Consider the following 20405-nt stretch of genomic DNA (forward strand, 5'->3'; position numbering starts at 1 on the left):
ACGAGACATAACAAAAGATTGGTGATGAGTAAGTCTGAATCTACAGGAACTATTCTGTCTGGAAGAAGTGAGTTTTTACAACTGTTTAAAACTGTTATTTTCTGTGGTCCAGAATAGGCTAATGTTAGCACAGTGTATTGCTAGTAGAGGCAAGTGCATAGTCCAGCTAGCTAAGAGAGAGAGTTAACATCGTCATGGACGGCAGAAAAGGACTGGAGACGGACGTCGGAGCGGGAAAACAACTTGATTAAAAGGGGAGGAATATACAGTGATTAAAGGAAAGGACATTTATTCAACTGTGAAAATTAACTTTGGAATAAAAAATTGCTAAATGAGTGAATTTAGGAGGAAACGTCAGTGAGTGAAGTGAATGAAGATCACGTGACTGAGGAAAATATGGCTTTGGTTGAGGACAATATTGAAGTGAGTGACAATCAGGAGCTTATTGAGAAATGAAAAATTATTGGAATTGTTGGAAACATTGGACAGTTTGATAAAAGTATTGAGCAGTGGAGCTCATATACAGAACGGTTTGAATATTTTGTTCTTGTAAATGACATGGATGAGGACAACATTGTGCCTCCATGTTTTAGTGTAATGGGGCCAAAGACATTTAATTTACTAGGCAGCCTGCTACAGCCAGACAGAACAGGTAATACGACATATGGGGATATTGTGGAGATACTTAAAGGACATTTTCACCAGAACCACTAATTAATGCTGAAAGGTTCAGGTTCCACAGGGAGACATCAGGAAGAGGGAGAATCAGTAACAATGTTTGCTGCTGCATTAAATAAACTACCAGAACACTGAGTTTAATGCTGTTCTAAATGACATCATTAGAGACAGACTAGTATGTGGGCTACGGAGTGAAGCTACACAAAAGAGACTGTTGACTGAAAGTCATCTGACCTTGGCAAGGACATTGAAATCAGTGTGTCCATGGAACTAGCTGCTAAAGAGGCTCACCAGTTGAGTTCATCAGGGAACTTAGTGGGTTCATCTAACAATCCTAATCATCAGCTGATACATTTTAATCTCATACCTTCCACCTAGAAAACATCATTTAATAGAAATCACAACCGCTCCTCTATGTGATCTATGTAATCAAGGTGCCTTGGGCTCCTTTAATCATATGTACTGGGGAGTGACCAGGGGACATGTTTTGGAAAGAGGTATCCTCATACCTTGTTCCCCCTAACTGTTATTACTGGCTGTATAACTAGTTTCCTGCTGCTATTTTTTCTTGTCTGTGTTCCTTTAAAATAAATAAAAGTTGATCACAAAAAAGGAAAAGTGCACAGAGTTTCAACTGAAAATCAGAGACAGGGAAATCCAAGTCACATGTGGCAAGGTGGGACATCAAGTATCTACATGCTGGTGTAAGAACATGGATTGTCCAGAGACATTCCAACAAATGAAAAAGAGATGTTGAGCAGGAGAACACTGAGGTGAGTGACTCATCAGACCAAGAGAACACTGAGGTGAGTGACTCATCAGACCAGGAGATCACTGAGGTGAGTGACTCATCAGACCAGGAGAACACTGAGGTGAGTGACTCATCAGACCAGGAGAACACTGAGGTGAGTGACTCATCAGACCAGGAGAACACTGAGGTGAGTGACTCATCAGACCAAGAGAACACTGAGGTGAGTGACTCATCAGACCAGGAGAACACTGAGGTGAGTGACTCATCAGACCAGGAGAACACTGAGGTGAGTGACTCATTAGACCAAGAGAACACTGAGGTGAATGACTCATCAGACCAGGAGAACACTGAGGTGAGTGACTCATCAGACCAAGAGAACACTGAGGTGAGTGACTCATCAGACCAAGAGAACACTTAGGTGAGTGACTCATCAGACCAAGAGAACACTGAGGTGAGTGACTCATCAGACCAAGAGAACACTGAGGTGAGTGACTCATCAGACCAGGAGAACACTGAGGCGGTGAGTGACTCATCAGACCAGGAGAACACTGAGGTGAGTGACTCATCAGACCAAGAGAACACTGAGGTGAGTGACTCATCAGACCAAGAGAACACTGAGGTGAGTGACTCATCAGACCAGGAGAACACAGAGGTGAGTGACTCATCAGACCAGAAGAACACTGAGGTGAGTGACTGTTGTGTCAATTCCTGACTACAAGCTATACCGAGCACTCAAGCCTGAATCCATCCAGGGTGCTCAAAGCACTCCCAACCTGCAGGGGGCAACCATGCAAACGGAGCTGTTGAAACCAACCACCAGGAAGTGCTCTGGGGACCATATTATCCTGCGCACCCACAAGCAGTGCATGTGCATGGCATCGAAATGTTTGGTAAAGCTTACTTGGCTCTCACTCATTCCTGAAAAGAGATACCAATGACCACAGCTCCTGATCATCCAAAGACGCAACTGGTAGGACAGAATGTGTTGTGAATTCATGCTTCTATATGCCCTTTTGGTTTGGTTGTAACATACAATACAATTATTAATTAAATTAAATAGTGAAGACTTCGTTATTTGAACGTAGAACTTGACAGTAACCTTACTATAATCATGTGTATTGTTAAATGTTTAATTAGGATATTGATATTTAATTATTAACTTGCAATGATCCTATGTTAATCTAAATGATGAAAATGATTGTTTGGTTAGGTTTGAGGATTCAGTAACATTAGTTTATGCTTATTTTTGAGAAAGTGGAATTGAGAGTTATTTGTAACTAATCCATGGGGTTTTGTTTGTGTGGTTTGGAAGGTTATCAACCTATTCTGTTCCATCTTTATGACAATAAAAATCATAAAGTGAACAGTTTTGAGTTGTCGCTTTGCGTTCATCAAGGATAAAGCCATTTTCAAGTTTGGGCAGAGCTGTGGTCAGCCAGAAATCACGCAGAACTTGACAGTTGATAACCAGCGTGGCAGTGAGGACGAGGATCAAAGGGCTGAAGTCAAGCTGTCGACGCAAAGGAAGAATTGCCTGTAAAACTCTACACCATGGCCAAGGAAACTTTTGGGAAAACAGTCAAGCAACTGAAGCAAGAGCGGACCTTAGCCAAATCTGCTTTCACCAGACAAGCGAACTACCTGAGTAAAGCTGCAGCTGGTATGATTAAGCATGAACTACAAGAGGAGTTCAGCAAGCTCAGTTCCCTGGCTAGAAGTGTCGGTGATTCAAATGATGACTACGCGGCTGGCCTACTGGCTGAAGCGGGAACTAAAGGGAGATGAAGAGGTCAAGCTCGACAAGGACCAGCAGGCTGATCTTGAAAGGACGATTGAAGAGTGCGACATGAAATTGGAGGAAATCCGAGAGGCAGTCCAATTCAACCTCTGGCCAAGATACGGTAAAGAGGAGGTAAACTTTGCAATCCAAGAAGCGGAGAAAGCCTGTGACAGAGCCAAAGAAACCCCCGTCACTGCTATTAACAGGGACGGCTATGAACTACAGCTGGAAAGAGCGAGGAAGCTAATCCATGATGCAAGTGAAAGCCTGAAAGACTGGGAAAAATGGGTCCCACACGATGAGACTGCAGATCTGAAAGGCAGAGTAAAAGATCTGAGAATATTCGGCAGTAACCTCGAGGCCAAAAGAACAGAATTCCTCATCGCACAGAGAATTGCAGAAGAGGACAGAAGACCTACAGAGCTTCAACCAAGAGCAGTCCCACAACCAGTGGTGAGAATAAAACCAACCAGTCTACCTAAATTCACTGGGCTTAGGAGGAATTTCCACAGATGGAGGAAAGACTGGGAGAGCCTGCAAAAGCAGGGAGAGCCGACTGGTTCAGTGGAGGTGAAGAAGTTTCAACTTCTTGACAGTGTGGACGAGAGAATATGTAGAGACCTGCGCCTGTCATCATATAACAGTGCTGAAGACATGTTTGGAGTACTCCAAAACCGGTATGGAAACAAGCCAACAATTGCTTTGGAGATAATTGAGGACCTGGAGAGGATGCCTCCTTTAAAGTCACACCAACCAAGGAAGGTTATTGACCTGATTCAAGCTGTGGAAAAGGCCCTGAATGACCTCACGGAGCTCGAAAGCAGTGGAGCCATAAGGAATCCCCTTGTCATCAGATCCAAGAGAGCAAGCTGCCGGATAACATGAAGAGGGACTGGCTGACATTCATGGTCAACCCAAGAAATGGAGTCACACCTGACAATCACTTGACAGCCTTCTAAGATTTTTAAAGACACAAGAGGACATACTGGAGAAACTAGACCAGTTGGGTGTAAGTGAAAACCCTGAAAAGAAAGCTACGTACCGGAGAAGCGGTATGCTTCCACAAGGTCCACGAGAAAGGGAGGATGCGTTGTGTGTGGAGATGAAAAAGCACCGTGAGAAGATTTTCTTTTGTAAGCAGTTCAAAGAACTAAAGCCTAGTGAGAAGCTGAATGCTGTCGAAAGACTGGGAGCATGCAGAAGATGCCTCAGATGTCATGGAGAGGATGAGGAATGTACGGACACTTACCTTTGCAGAAACAGAGACTGCAAAGAGGAAGCTCCTCGGATCACCATTTCTTTCTCTGCCTTAAAGGAGGGGCTAAGAGGAAAGAATACGTGAAAGTGGAAAAACCCAGCACCAGGAGGCAAACATTCACAGAGGAGCAAGAGAGATTAATACGTGAGCTCACCCCGGACGTGGCAGAAAAATTCAGGAATGCTTTCACCAACATGGCAAAATCACACTGCACTGGAGGAAGCCTTCCTGGGGTAATGGACTAACACACGTGAATTACCAGTTATTCTTATGCTTCTCGAAGTAACTACTAACGCAGGGCAGAAAATTGGAACTCTCATTGACTTAGCATCAGACACCAACTACATCACTCACACAGCCGCCAGGAGACTGAAGCTTCGAAGTGAAAGGATCACACTAGTCGTCCATGGAGTTGGAGGCATGGCCATGAAGGTGAAGACCAAAAGATACTTACTCAAGGTGAGAGTCAAGACACCAAGAGGCACGGAGAAAGCTCATGAGCTGATCTGTTATGGGTTGGATGAAATTGCAAAAGTTCACAGAGCAATCAAAGCACAACACCTCAAGAAGTTCTTCCCGATACCAACCTGGAAGACCTTCACAGACCAGAACATGTTGAGCTTCTCATAAGCCACCGGGAAGGAAGACTTGCTCCACAGAGAGTAAAGGTAGTAGGAGATCTTGTCCTGTGGGAGAGCCCTTTAGGAAAGACCGTTGGAGGAGCACATCCAGACCTCTGTGAAGTAGTGGACATGGCCCTGCACAATTCTGAAACTCATTTTGCACGATCTATGAGAATCACAGCAGCAAAGTATCAAGAAATTGCTGAGATGCAAGAATCTAGAGCTGAAACTAAAACCACTGTGATTGGCAAAGAGGTCTTGGACTGGTGGAAGTGGGACAGCATTGGTGCGGCCTGTGAACCCATGTGTGGAGGATGTCGTTGTAGTAACTGTCAACCAGGAGGCAAAGACATGACTCTTAGTGGAAGAAAGAGAGCTTGAGATAATCAGGCAAGGTCTCAGTTACGTGGAGTCAGATGTGCATAGTCAGGAGCCTCACTGGGACACAAAATACCCTTGGATTGAAGATCCAAGTTCCCTGCCCAACAACAGAAGCGCAGTGGAAGCCACGTTTGAGGACGGAGAAACAACTCAAGAGAGAACCAGATTGGCGTGCAGCATACACAACTCAAGTTCATGAGATGGTGGAAAGGAAGGCAGCAAAGAAACTCACTAGAAAGACTCATTGCCGACTGGAAAGGTCCAGTATGGTATGTCAGTCACTTGATAGCACCAAACCCACACTCTATAACTACACCTGTCCGACTGGTATGGAACAGCAGCCAGAGGTTTAGAGGAAGCAGCATGAATGACCTTCTTCTGAAAGGGCCTGATGTACTTAATCCTATTCGAGCGGTACTGCTAAGGTTCAGGAGAGGAATCCATGCTGCTCTCGGCGACATCAAAAGATGTACAATTCTGTGGCTCAAGACCTGGAGATGCACCTCCCATAGATTCCTCTGGAGAGACGGTGATGATGGGGACATTGAGGAATATGCCATCACCAGGGTCAACATGGGCGATCGACCAGCAGTGGGTGTATCGCACAACTAGCCATGAGAGAAACAGCGAAGTTGCCCATGTTCACACATCTGAAAGAGGAACGGAGGGTCCTTGAAGAGGATTCCTACGTAGATGACATCCTGACATCCCATAATGACCTGGAAAAGCTAGGACGGAACCACCAAAAAAGTCGAAGAAATCCTAAAGGCAGGTGGATTCTTCCTCAAGCCGTGGGTCCGATCAGGCCAAAGTGGGAGGCAAACATCTACATCAGAACATCCAACATCATCAGATGAAGTCTTCATCCTCCCCAACCAAGTGAGAGAAGGAGACAACAGAGCCCTTGGAGTTGGTTATTTAGTCGAATCATGACAAACTGTACCTCATGACCTCGATAAACTTCTCAAAGAGACAAAGGAAGATGAGGATCAGTCAAGATCTCGTTGGAGAGGAAGTGAGAATGAAAACTCCAAACCCACTGACCAGAAGGCAACTGCTTAGCCAAGTAGCTAGTTTGTATGACCCAATAGGCCTTGCAACACCTGCCAAACAGAAAGGAGCCATTGTAGTCAGAAAAGCATTCCAAGGAACTGGAGGCAAAGCTCTAACAAGAGACACATGGGACACACCTCTGTCTGAGAAACTTAGAGGAGAAGCAATCCACCTGTTTGAGGAATACAGACACCTCAACCAAATTACCTTCCATAGAAGCCTGACTCCAGTCAAAAGGATTGGAGAACCCTGGGGAATAACATTCTCAGATGGGAGCGACCAGAGTTATGGAGCAGTGGCATACTTCAGGTGGGGGACCGAGCAAGGCATCCTGGTCCGACTTGTTGAGTCCAAAGCCGTTACACCACTTGACCAAAAGGGAGAACCAGTGAAGGCTGAAGTCTGTGGTGCTGTGTTCGCTGCAAGACTCAGGAAATACATTGAAAAGCACAGTCGGATGCAAGTAGGACGTTGGATCCATCTGTTAGATAGTCAAACTGTGCTGGGTGCAATCCAAAGGGACAGTTATGGGTACCAGACCTTTTTTGCAAACAGAGTGGGAGAGATCCAGAAGTCCACATCAGTTGAGGACTGGAGATGGATTCCAGGTGAGCAAAACATTGCTGACCTCGTGACAAGAGGAGCAACCCCAGAGGACCCTCAAAGAGAACTCTGTGTGGCAGAACGGCCCAGAGTTTCTGAAACGACCTGTAGAGGATTGGCCGACAAAGTCAGCCAAAGAAGTCGCTGCAGATGCCAAAGAAGGCATAAACAAGCTCCAAAGGAAATGTTTTACAGCAGCACTGACCCGAGCGCAGGTGGGGAAAAAAAAATCCAACATGCTCCACGTATACCAATATCTCCAACCTCTGACAAAGGTAAAGACCTGCAAAGCAGCCCTAATGGAAGAGGGCACCAAATCCAAGTCCAAAGACCACCTTCTGGTTATTCAGTGGGGAATATCCTTAACATCAGCAAGTTCAGCAGTTTAACCAGGTTGACAAGAGTCATTGCCTGGGTGTGGAGAGCTGCCACAAGGTGGAAAGAAATGCTAGCCAAGACCACCACCACAAGCAAGCCAAAGAAAAAGGAAATTCCTTCAGCTCTTGAGATCAAGTCCAGAATCAAGAAAAGCTACACTTACCATCATGGAGTGTGAAGATGCACTCCAGGGATCTCTTCCTTGCAGCCCAAAAGGATGTAACCTGGCCAGACACCACACTCAGCAGGCTTGCTGTGGTCAAAGAGGAAAACACTGGACTCTTGCTCTGTGGAGGAAGATTCCAAATCTTTAATGAAGAAAAAACTGCAGTACCAATCTTGCCCTGCACGTCATGGGTATCCTCCCTTCTAGCTCAAGAAGCCCACAAGACAAATCATGAAGACATCGTAGGCACACTCCTCCGGATGAGAAGGAAAGCGTGGGTGGTAAGAGGCCGGAAACTAGCTCAAAAGATTGTTGATAACTGTGTGACATGCAGGAAACTTAAGGCCCGGAGATGCCAACAGATCATGAGTGACCTTCCATCGGAGAGAATAACACCAGCCAATCCCTTTGAGTACACCACAGTGGACTTATTTGGACCTTATGAAGTGAAGGATGAGGTGAGAAAGAAGGTGAAACTTAAGGTGTGGGGGAATTGTCTTTTGCTGCATGGTGTCAAGAGCTATGCACACAGACCTTGTCAGCGACCAGTCAGCTGAAGGCTTCCTGTTAGCCTACCAAAGATTTACGGCACTGAGAGGGGCATCCAAGGGAAATTGTGGTCGGATCCTGGAAAAAACTTTGTCGGAGCCAGACCTGCCCTCAAAGAACTCTACATGTTTCTGGACCGACTGAGAGTCGAAGCTTGAAAAACGACGTTTCAAGCATGGCACAGAATGGAGCTGGAGGATCCATCCAGCAGACTCACCTCACAGAAAGCGGAGCTGCTGAAGCCGCTGTCCGAACTGTGAAGCGGGCTTTACACAATCTGGGAGGTAATGGAGTCCTCACATGGGGTGAATTTCAGACTTTCCTTTATATGGCTTCCAACCTTGCCAATGAGCGGCCTATTGATGCGAGGACTCAGAGCAGAGAGGACTGTGTAGAATACATTAGCCCAAATTCACTTACTCGGACGAACTGGACCCAGAGGAGATCCAGGGACCTTTGACTTTGAAGGTTACTCCTACAAGAGATTAAGAACCATCCAAACAGAAGTTGACCGATTCTGGAGGAAATGGAGTCAGTTAGCCGGACCAAACCTGTTTGTCCGGACCAAGTGGCTTTTCACCGCTCACAGGAATGTGGCAATTGGAGATGTCGTTTGGCTGTCGACCAGAACGCCTTGAGAGGTCAGTACAGGCTTGCCAGAGTTATTGACGTTAACACTGACAAAAAAGGGAATTGTGAGGGATGTATATCTCCGATCCTTCCCCAGCTACCCAGTCGCAACTGTGAAGCCCCACTAAAAAAAGATGGAAAACCATTCAATCAAGATACCAGCAACAGTTCTTCACAGGATGTCAGACGGATAGTTGTCTTGCTTCCAGTTGAAGAGCAGCAGCAACAGGATCAAAAATAGAGTAACTGAATCCAACACATCACAGTTCTGTGTGACCTCCTTGGGTTGAAGAACCAGGAGGTCAAGTGGGAGGTGTTGTGTCAATTCCTGACTACAAGCTATACCGAGCACTCAAGCCTGAATCCATCCAGGGTGCTCAAAGCACTCCCAACCTGCAGGGGGGCAACCATGCAACCGGAGCTGTTGAAACCAACCACCAGGAAGTGATCTGGGGACCATATTATCCTGCGCACCCACAAGCAGTGCATGTGCATGGCATCGAAATGTTTGGTAAAAGCTTACTTGGCTCTCACTCATTCCTGAAAAGAGATACCAATGACCACAGCTCCTGATCATCCAAAGACGCAACTGGTAGGACAGAATGTGTTGTGAATTCATGCTTCTATATGCCCTTTTGGTTTGGTTGTAACATACAATACAATTATTAATTAAATTAAATAGTGAAGACTTCATTATGTGAACGTAGAACTTGACAGTAACCTTACTATAATCATGTGTATTGTTAAATGTTTAATTAGGATATTGATATTTAATTATTAACTTGCAATGATCCTATGTTAATCTAAATGATGAAATGATTGTTTGGTTAGGTTTGAGGATTCAGTAACATTAGTTTATGCTTATTTTGAGAAAGTGGAATTGAGAGTTATTTGTAACTAATCCATGGGGTTTTGTTTGTGTGGTTTGGAAGGTTATCAACCTATTCTGTTCCATCTTTATGACAATAAAAAATCATAAAGTGAACAGTTTTGAGTTGTCCTTTGCGTTCATCAAGGATAAAGCCGTTTTCAAGTTTGGGCAGAGCTGTGGTCAGCCAGAAATCACGCAGAACTTGACAGTGACTCATCAGACCAAGAGAACACTGAGGTAAGTGACTCATTAGACCAGGAGAACACTGAGGTGAGTGACTCATTAGACCAGGGAGAGAACACTGAGGTGAGTGAGTCATCAGATGGAGAGAACACTGAGGTGAGTGACTCATCAGACCAGGAGAACACTGAGGTTAGTGACTCATCAGACCAGGAAGTCACACTGAAAATCCTGACTGTTGCTGGGGGACGCACGGCACTATGTCTCCCTTGCTAGAGGGACAGCTGGGTGAGTATGGAGATTGACACAGGGCCAGCTGGTGAGTATGGAGATTGACACAGGGCCAGCTGGTGAGTATGGAGATTGACACAGGGCCAGCTGGTGCGTATGGAGATTGACACAGGGCCAGCTGGTGCGTAGTGGAGATTGACACAGGGCCAGCTGGTGAGTATGAGAGATTGACACAGGCCAGCTGGTGCGTATGGAAATTGACACAGGGCCAGCTGGTGCGCGTATGGAGATTGACAAAGGGCCAGCTGGTGAGTATGGAGATTGGACACAGGGCCAGCTGGTGAGAGTATGGAGATTGACAAAGGGCCAGCTGGTAGGTATGGAGATTGACACAGGGCCAGCTGGTGAGTATGGAGATTTGACACAGGGCCAGCTGGTGAGTATGAGATTGACACAGGGCCAGCTGGTGCGTATGGAGATTGTACCTTAGGGCTATCAGACCAAAAGTCAAGTCTGACTTGGACACTTTAGTCAAAGTACTGGAGCTGGTCAGCGTGGAGTCTCTATGGTGTGGAAGCAGTCTTGTCCCATATCATGCCTTCTGGTGAAGAAAAGGCTTTCACACCAAGGACATTCAACGAAGCAGAATGTAACTAATGCACAGATAGAGTGAGAAGCCCTTGGTCACCCTTCTTACAAATCATTGTTCGCTGACGAGCATCTTTGGACCTCATACTAGGATTCTGTCACTTGCTGCCAGCAGAATGTAAAGGCAGGCTTTGTTGTCAGCACACACCTACGACATCAAGTACATGAAGTCAGAACTGCACTGCAATGCAGATCAGTGGAGGCTGCTGAGGGGAGGACGGCTCATAATAATGTCTGGAATGGAGCAAATAGAATGGCATCAAACACATGGAAACCATGGAAACCATGGAAACCATGTGTTTGATGTATTTGATACCATTCCCCTAATTCCGCTCCAGCCATTACCACGAGCCCGTCCTCCCCAATTAAGGTGCCACCAAACCCCTGTGATGCAGATGGACTCCAGGTTACCACTACCTGTGGTCAAGACAGAGTCAGATGGACTCCAGGTTACCACTACCTGTGGTCAAGACAGAGTCAGATGGACTCCAGGTTACCACTACCTGTGGTCAAGACAGAGTCAGATGGACTTTCCAGGTTACCACTACCAGTGGTCAAGACAGAGTCAGATGGACTCAGGTTACCACTACCTGTGGTCAAGACAGAGTCAGATGGACTCCAGGTTACCACTACCTGTGGTCAAGACAGAGTCAGATGGACTTTCCAGGTTACCACTACCTGTGGTCAAGACAGAGTCAGATGGACTCCAGGTTACCACTCACTACCTGTGGTCAAGACAGAGTCAGATGGACTCCAGGTGACCACTGCCTGTGATCAAGACAGAGTCACGCCAAGTAGACATCTTCTACAGTCACTTCAGCACAAGTGTGGAGAAACACCAGAAACGCACCCCGACATCATCATCATCAAAGGTAAAGCCGCAGGAGATGCTCTTGAACTGAGATATCAATACAGTCCGTTGTCTGCTGTGGGAGAGGAGAGTTATCATTCCACCTTCACGGAGGAAACCGGTGTTGCAACAGTTACACTCAGGTCATTGTGGAATGGTTCACATGAAGTAAATCACACAAAGCTACTTCTGGTGGATTGGATTGGATGGAAGCATTGAGGAGAAAGAGAAAACGTGTTCCTTGTGGCAGGAGGTTCTCAACGTACCTCAACTTGGAGAGAGAGAGGGGTGGAGACAGGGGAGGAGGAGGAGAGAGAGGGGTGGGAGACAGGGTGAGGAGGAGGAGAGAGAGGGATGGAGACAGGGGGAGGAGGAGGAGAGAGAGGGGTGGAGAAAGGGGGAGAGGAGGAGAGAGAGGGATGGGAGACAGGGGGAGGAGGAGGAGAGAGAGGGGTGGAGACAGGGGGAGGAGGAGGGCAAGAGAGAGGGGTGGAGACAGGGGGGAGGAGGAGGAGAGAGAGGTGGAGACAGGGGGAGGAGGGAGGGCAAGAGAGAGGGTGGAGACAGGGGGAGGAGGGAGAGAGAGGTGGAGACAGGGGAGGAGGAGGAGAGAGAGGGGTGGAGAGCAGGGGGAGGAGGAGGAGAGAGAGGGGTGGAGACAGGGGGAGGAGGGGGAGAGAGAGGGGTGGGAGACAGGGGGAGGAGGAGAGAGAGAGGGGGTGGGAGACAGGGGAGGAGGAGGAGAGAGGGGTGGAGACAGGGGAGGAGGAGGAGAGAGGGATGGAGACAGGGGGAGGAGGAGGAGAGAGAGGGGTGGAGACAGGGGAGGAGGAGGATAGAGAGGGGGTGGAGACAGGGGAGGAGGAGGAGAGAGAGGGTGGGAGACAGGGGGAGGAGGAGAGAGAGAGGGGTGGGAGACAGGGAGGAGGAGGCGAGAGAGGGGTGGAGACAGGGGAGGAGGAGGAGAGAGAGGGATGGAGACAGGGGAGGAGGAGGAGAGGGATGGAGACAGGGGGGAGGAGGAGGAGAGAGAGGGTGGAGACAGGGGAGGAGGAGGAGAGAGAGGGATGGAGACAGGGGGAGGAGGAGGAGAGAGGGATGGAGACAGGGGAGGAGGAGGGCAAGAGAGAGAGGGTGGAGACAGGGGGAGGAGGAGGAGAGAGAGGGTGGAGACAGGGGAGGAGGAGGAGAGAGAGGGGTGGAGACAGAGGGAGGAGGAGGAGAGAGGGTGGAGACAGGGGAGGAGGAGGAGAGAGAGGGGTGGAGCAGGGGGAGAGGAGGAGAGAGGGGGATGGAGAGAGGGGGGAGGAGGAGGAGAGAGAGGGGTGGAGACAGGGGAGGAGGAGGAGAGAGAGGGGGTGGGAGACAGGGGAGGAGGAGGAGAGAGAGGGATGGAGACAGGGGAGAGCGGATGAGAGAGAGGGATGGAGACAGGGGGAGGAGGAGGAGAGAGAGGGGTGGAGACAGGGGGAGGAGGAGGAGAGAGGGGTGGAGACAGGGGGAGGAGGAGGAGAGAGGGGGTGGAGACAGGGGAGGAGGAGGAGAGAGGGGGATGGAGAGAGGGGGAGGAGGAGGAGAGAGAGGGGTGGAGACAGGGGGGAGGAGGAGGAGAGAGGGGTGGGAGACAGGGGGAGGAGGAGGAGAGAGAGGGATGGAGACAGGGGAGGCGGATGAGAGAGAGGGATGGAGACAGGGGAGGAGGAGGAGAGAGAGGGGTGGAGACAGGGGAGGAGGAGGAGAGAGGGGTGGAGGCAGGGGAGGAGGAGGAGAGAGAGGGTGGAGACAGGGGAGGAGGAGGAGAGAGAGGGTGGAGACAGGGGAGGAGGGAGAGAGAGGGTGGAGACAGGGGGAGGAGGAGGAGAGAGAGGGGTGGAGACAGGGGAGGAGGAGGAGAGAGAGGGGTGGAGACAGGGGGAGGAGGAGAGAGAGGGTGGAGACAGGGGAGGAGGAGGAGAGAGAGGGGTGGGAGACAGGGGAGGAGGAGAGAGAGGGTAGAGAGTGAAAACTCAGACTATGAAGGGTCCAAACAACCCAACTCTTAACAGAGATGTAGCCTAATGGTTTATGACAAGTCTCTACTTTTCATTTAAAATGTGTTTTGTTCAGAATTGTTTCCTTAAAGGACCAGTGCTGTCAAAAATGTGATTTTCCTGTTTTTTTATACATATTTCCAAGCTATGAGGTTGGAATAATACTGTGAAATTGTGAAAATTATGATAATGCCCTTTTAGTGTAAAAGCTGTTTGAAAAGACCTCCTGAAAAATCAGCGTGTTTTGGTGGGATGGAGTTAATAGCCAATAGCCAATAACAACTCGTTTTCAGTTTTCCCCTTCCCACTCAGACCACTCCCAGACAGTCCTAGCAAAATACTTGCTTGACAAATTGCTCTTTGCTAATAGAAGCTATTTTTAAAAAACATTTTAATTCAAACCAATCACAGTAAGGTACTTAATTGTTACGCTGAAATTATTTGATATTGATATAAAAATGGCTGCATTAGTTTTTTTATATATACTGTATATAATTTACCTCCACAGCAACATGGACACCTGCATACTGGCACGTACACACCAGAGGAGGCTGGTGGAGGAGCTATAGGAGGATGGGCTCATTGTAAAGACTGGAGTGGAAAAAATGGAATGGTATTTAACGCATCATTTATTTATTCCATTCCAGCCATTACAATTAACCTGTTCTCCTATAGCTCTTCCCAACAGTCTCCTCTCGAAAACTTCTCGGTACTGGTAAAAGAGAAGTTGAGAGTATCACATCATGTTTTATCTCAGCGAGCTGTACAACAGCATATTTAAGAAGCATAAACTGCAACCATGTGATGTTGTTTTGAGAACTTACTCAGCTCAGCCTATTCAGTTATTGGGAAAGCTGGAGGTTAAAGTGAAATGTGGTGCTCAGGTGTTACCACTACCCTAACTAGTGTCAATAGGGAAGGGGTCCTACGATAATGGGGACAAACTGGATTCAGCACCTAAAATTAGATCGGTCAAGAGTGAACCATGTGTCAGACCCAGTTGCACAGCTGGGCGATAAATATGCTGAGGTGTTTAGTGGTGAAATGGGTGTGGTAAAGGGAGTTAAAGGTGTTTAGTAGTGAAATGGGTGTGGTAAAAGGAGTTAAAGGTGTTTAGTGGTGAAATGGGTGTGGTAAAGGAGTTAAAGGTGTTTAGTGGTGAAATGGGTGGGGTAAAGGGAGTTAAAGGTGTTTAGTGGTGAAATGGGTGGGGTAAAGGGGAGTTAAAGGTGTTTAGTGGTGAAATGGGTGGGGGTAAAGGAGTTAAAGGTGTTTAGTGGTGAAATGGGTGGGGTAAAGGGAGTTAAAGGTGTTTAGTGGTGAAATGGGTGTGGTAAAGGGAGTTAAAGGTGTTTAGTGGTGAAATGGGTGTGGTAAAGGGAGTTAAAGCCAACATTCAAGTGTCAGAGAAAGCTGTTCAAATGTGTTGTAAGGTTAGACCTTATGCACTCAGAGAGGCAGTAGACAAACAGCTTACAGAGATAGAAAAACAAGGAGGGATCACACCATTAGAATATAGTGAATGGGCAGCACCTATAGTTTGCCTTCCAAAGACAAACGGGGGTGTCAGAATATGTCATGATTACAAGGTGACTGTAAATGCATGGGTGGATGTGGACCAGTACCCCTTACCAAAGACCTAGGACTTGTTTGCTACTCTAGCCGGGAGGTAAACAGTTCACAAAGTTAGAGCTTACACAGGAACTACCAGCAAGTGGAGGTAGATCAAGAGTCAAAGCATTTCCTGACTATAAACAAGGGTTTATACCAGATGAATAGACTGCCTTATGGAGTATCAAGCGCCCAGCTATATTCCAACGTATTATGGACCAGGTCTTACAGGGTTGACCTGGGGTTGGGTGCTTTCTGGATCACATTCTTATCACAGGGAAATCGGCAGAGGACCACTTCCAGAACGTAGAAGCAGCAGGGTTACTGAGACTGCAAGAGCCTGGGTTAAGAGTAAAACGGGAAGTTTATGGAGAATCTCTCTACTCTCATCAAACCTGTGACAGAGCTCTTCCAGAGAGATAGACCTTGGGTGGGGTCAGAACAATGTCAGCAGGCATTTGAAACGACGAAGACGCAGCTGTCTTCCTCCTCAGTGTTAGTGCACTACGACCCTCACATGCCAGTAATATTGGTTGTGATGCCTCACCATATGGGGGTGCTGTCATCTCACATACAATGCCCCACGGTAGTGAGAGGCCTATTGCACATGCTTCACCCACACTCAAATAGAGAAGACAGAGGTGAAGTATGCCCAAATAGAGAAGACAGAGGTGAAGTATGCCCCAATAGAGAAGACAGAGGTGAAGTATGTCCCAATAGAGAAGACAGAGGTGATGTATGTCCCAATAGAGAAGACAGAGGTGAAGTATGCCCCAATAGAGAAGACAGAGGTGAAGCATGTCCCAATAGAGAAGACAGAGGTGAAGTATGCCCAAATAGAGAAGACAGAGGTGAAGTATGCCCCAAATAGAGAAGACAGAGGTGAAGTATGCCCCAATAGAGGAGGAGGCCCTAGGGATCATATTTGGGGTAATGAAGTTCCATGACTACCTATATGGTGGTAAGTTTACATTGACAGACCATCAGCCTCTTGTTAAAATACTAGGACCAACAACAGACGACCCAGCTCCAGCAGCAGCCAGACTCCAGAGGAGGGCGTTAATACTAGCTGCATATCAGAATGACATACAATACAAGACCTCTCAGCTGCATATCAGTATGACATACAATACAAGACCTCTCAGCTGCATATCAGAATGACATACAATACAAGTCCTCTCAGCTGCATATCAGTATGACATACAATACAAGTCCTCTCAGCAGCATATCAGAATGACATACAATACAAGTCCTCTCAGCAGCATATCAGAATGACATACAATACAAGTCCTCTCAGCTGCATATCAGTATGACATACAATACAAGACCTCTCAGCTGCATATCAGAATGACATACAATACAAGTCCTCTCAGCTGCATATCAGTATGACATACAATACAAGTCCTCTCAGCAGCATATCAGAATGACATACAATACAAGTCCTCTCAGCTGCATATCAGTATGACATACAATACAAGGCCTCTCAGCAGCATATCAGAATGACATACAATACAAGTCCTCTCAGCAGCATATCAGTATGACATACAATACAAGACCTCTCAGCAGCATATCAGTATGACATACAATACAAGACCTCTCAGCAGCATATCAGAATGACATACAATACAAGACCTCTCAGCAGCATATCAGAATGACATACAATACAAGTCCTCTCAGCAGCATATCAGAATGACATACAATACAAGACCTCTCAGCAGCATATCAGAATGACATACAATACAAGACCTCTCAGCTGCATATCAGTCTGACATACAATACAAGTCCTCTCAGCAGCATATCAGAATGACATACAATACAAGTCCTCTCAGCTGCATATCAGAATGACATACAATACAATACCTCTCAGCTGCATATCAGAATGACATACAATACAAGACCTCTCAGCTGCATATCAGAATGACATACAATACAAGTCCTCTCAGCTGCATATCAGAATGACATACAATACAATACCTCTCAGCTGCATATCAGTATGACATACAATACAAGTCCTCTCAGCTGCATATCAGAATGACATACAATACAAGACCTCTCAGCTGCATATCAGTATGACATACAATACAAGACCTCTCAGCAGCATATCAGAATGACATACAATACAAGTCCTCTCAGCAGCATATCAGAATGACATACAATACAAGTCCTCTCAGCTGCATATCAGTATGACATACAATACAAGTCCTCTCAGCTGCATATCAGTATGACATACAATACAAGTCCTCTCAGCTGCATATCAGAATGACATACAATACAAGTCCTCTCAGCTGCATATCAGAATGACATACAATACAAGTCCTCTCAGCTGCATATCAGAATGACATACAATACAAGTCCTCTCAGCTGCATATCAGAATGACATACAATACAAGACCTCTCAGCTGCATATCAGAATGACATACAATACAAGTCCTCTCAGCTGCATATCAGAATGACATACAATACAAGTCCTCTCAGCTGCATATCAGAATGACATACAATACAAGACCTCTCAGCAGCATATCAGCATGACATACAATACAAGTCCTCTCAGCCTCATATCAGTCTGACATACAATACAAGACCTCTCAGCTGCATATCAGTCTGACATACAATACAAGTCCTCTCAGCTGCATATCAGTATGACATACAATACAAGTCCTCTCAGCAGCATATCAGAATGACATACAATACAAGTCCTCTCTCAGCAGCATGCTATCCAGTGTCGCAAACTATCCAGTGTCATTTGTAGATGTACTTCCCATTTCAGAGCAATCCAAACTATCCAGTGGCATTTGTAGATGTACTTCTCATTTCAGAGCAATCCAAACTATCCAGTGTCATTTGTAGATGTACTTCCCATTTCAGAGCAATCCAAACTATCCAGTGGCATTTGTAGATGTACTTCCCATTTCAGAGCAATCCAAACTATCCAGTGGCATTTGTAGATGTACTTCTCATTTCAGAGCAATCCAAACTATCCAGTGGCATTTGTAGATGTACTTCCCATTGTAGCTAAGGACACAGCCAGGGAAACTACCAAGGACGAGGGTTTGGCTGAAGTGAAGCACTTCCCACTTACAGGGTGGCCTAACCACGTTACTGATCCTGAACTAAAGCCTGATTGGGTGAGGAGGGATGAGCTCACTGTAGACAGTGATTGTGTGTTATGGGGTATGAGAGCGGTGGTGCCGGCTACTCTACAGAGGAACCTACTGAAGGAGCTACATGAAAACCACTGGAGCACGGTTCAAATGGAAGCTCTGGCAAGGAGACACTTTTAGTGGCCCAGGTTAGACTCAGACATAGAAGACATGGTAAGGAGATGGCCCAGGTTAGACTCAGACATAGAAGACATGGTAAGGAGATGGCCCAGGTTAGACTCAGACATAGAAGACATGGTAAGGAGATGGCCCAGGTTAGACTCAGACATAGAAGACATGGTAAGGAGATGGCCCAGGTTAGACTCAGACATAGAAGACATGGTAAGGAGATGGCCCAGGTTAGACTCAGACATAGAAGACATGGTAAGGAGATGGCCCAGGTTAGACTCAGACATAGAAGACATGGTAAGGAGGTGGCCCAGGTTAGACTCAGACATAGAAGACATGGTAAGGAGATGGCCCAGGTTAGACTCAGACATAGAAGACATGGTAAGGAGATGGCCCAGGTTAGACTCAGACATAGAAGACATGGTAAGGAGATGGCCCAGGTTAGACTCAGACATAGAAGACATGGTAAGGAGATGGCCCAGGTTAGACTCAGACATAGAAGACATGGTAAGGAGATGGCCCAGGTTAGACTCAGACATAGAAGACATGGTAAGGAGATGGCCCAGGTTAGACTCAGACATAGAAGACATGGTAAGGAGATGGCCCAGGTTAGACTCAGACATAGAAGACATGGTAAGGAGATGGCCCAGGTTAGACTCAGACATAGAAGACATGGTAAGGAGATGGCCCAGGTTAGACTCAGACATAGAAGACATGGTAAGGAGATGGCCCAGGTTAGACTCAGACATAGAAGACATGGTAAGGAGATGGCCCAGGTTAGACTCAGACATAGAAGACATGGTAAGGAGATGGCCCAGGTTAGACTCAGACATAGAAGACATGGTAAGGAGATGGCCCAGGTTAGACTCAGACATAGAAGACATGGTAAGGAGGTGGCCCAGGTTAGACTCAGACATAGAAGACATGGTAAGGAGATGGCCCAGGTTAGACTCAGACATAGAAGACATGGTAAGGAGATGGCCCAGGTTAGACTCAGACATAGAAGACATGGTAAGGAGATGGCCCAGGTTAGACTCAGACATAGAAGACATGGTAAGGAGATGGCCCAGGTTAGACTCAGACATAGAAGACATGGTAAGGAGATGGCCCAGGTTAGACTCAGACATAGAAGACATGGTAAGGAGATGGCCCAGGTTAGACTCAGACATACAAGGTTATCACTGGTTAAACCCAGCTTTTCAGCTGACATGCAGTCTAAGATACAGGACAAGGGGTTGGGCAAGAGGCTTCATTTTTTTCAGTCGGAACAAACAGTGCTTGTCCCAGATTACCGGGGAGGAGAGAGAGAGAGAAATGGAGACCCGGGGTTGTGAAAAGGCTACTTGGTCCTGTAACCTACTTAGTGCAGACTGAGGGAAAAACTGTGTAAGAAGCATGTGGATCAAATGATGATGCAACCCAATGAAAGAGAAGAGCTGAATGTGTCAGAGTGGATCATCTCTGATTGGGACTTGGACACTACGACTGGGACGGGCACCAATACAGACACACAGATGGTTCCAGGCCGTGAGCCTGAGGGTCCAGAGCATCATGAGAGGCCAAAAAGGGTCAGAAGGCCATCCGGACCGATTGGATCTGTAAACAGGTTGTATATGAGTTGAGAAGTGAAAAACTGTTTTGGAAAAATTATGATGTTCATCGAGGATGTTTTCAGAGGAAGTGAGAATTTCCTGGGAGGAGTGTGGTGTATTGAGAAATGTATTATGTGTTAATGAGTTTAGATTTAAAATGGTTGCAAATAGCCAATGGGATTTGTATGCAGGAGTTTATTTGAATTAACAAATGACAATGGGTTTTCCATTCTTGCATCGAAGTGATTGGATTACGAGATGCAAGGGCGGTAA

Source organism: Coregonus clupeaformis, unplaced genomic scaffold, assembly GCF_020615455.1.
Source record: "Coregonus clupeaformis isolate EN_2021a unplaced genomic scaffold, ASM2061545v1 scaf0147, whole genome shotgun sequence".
NCBI classification, from domain to species: domain Eukaryota; kingdom Metazoa; phylum Chordata; class Actinopteri; order Salmoniformes; family Salmonidae; genus Coregonus; species Coregonus clupeaformis.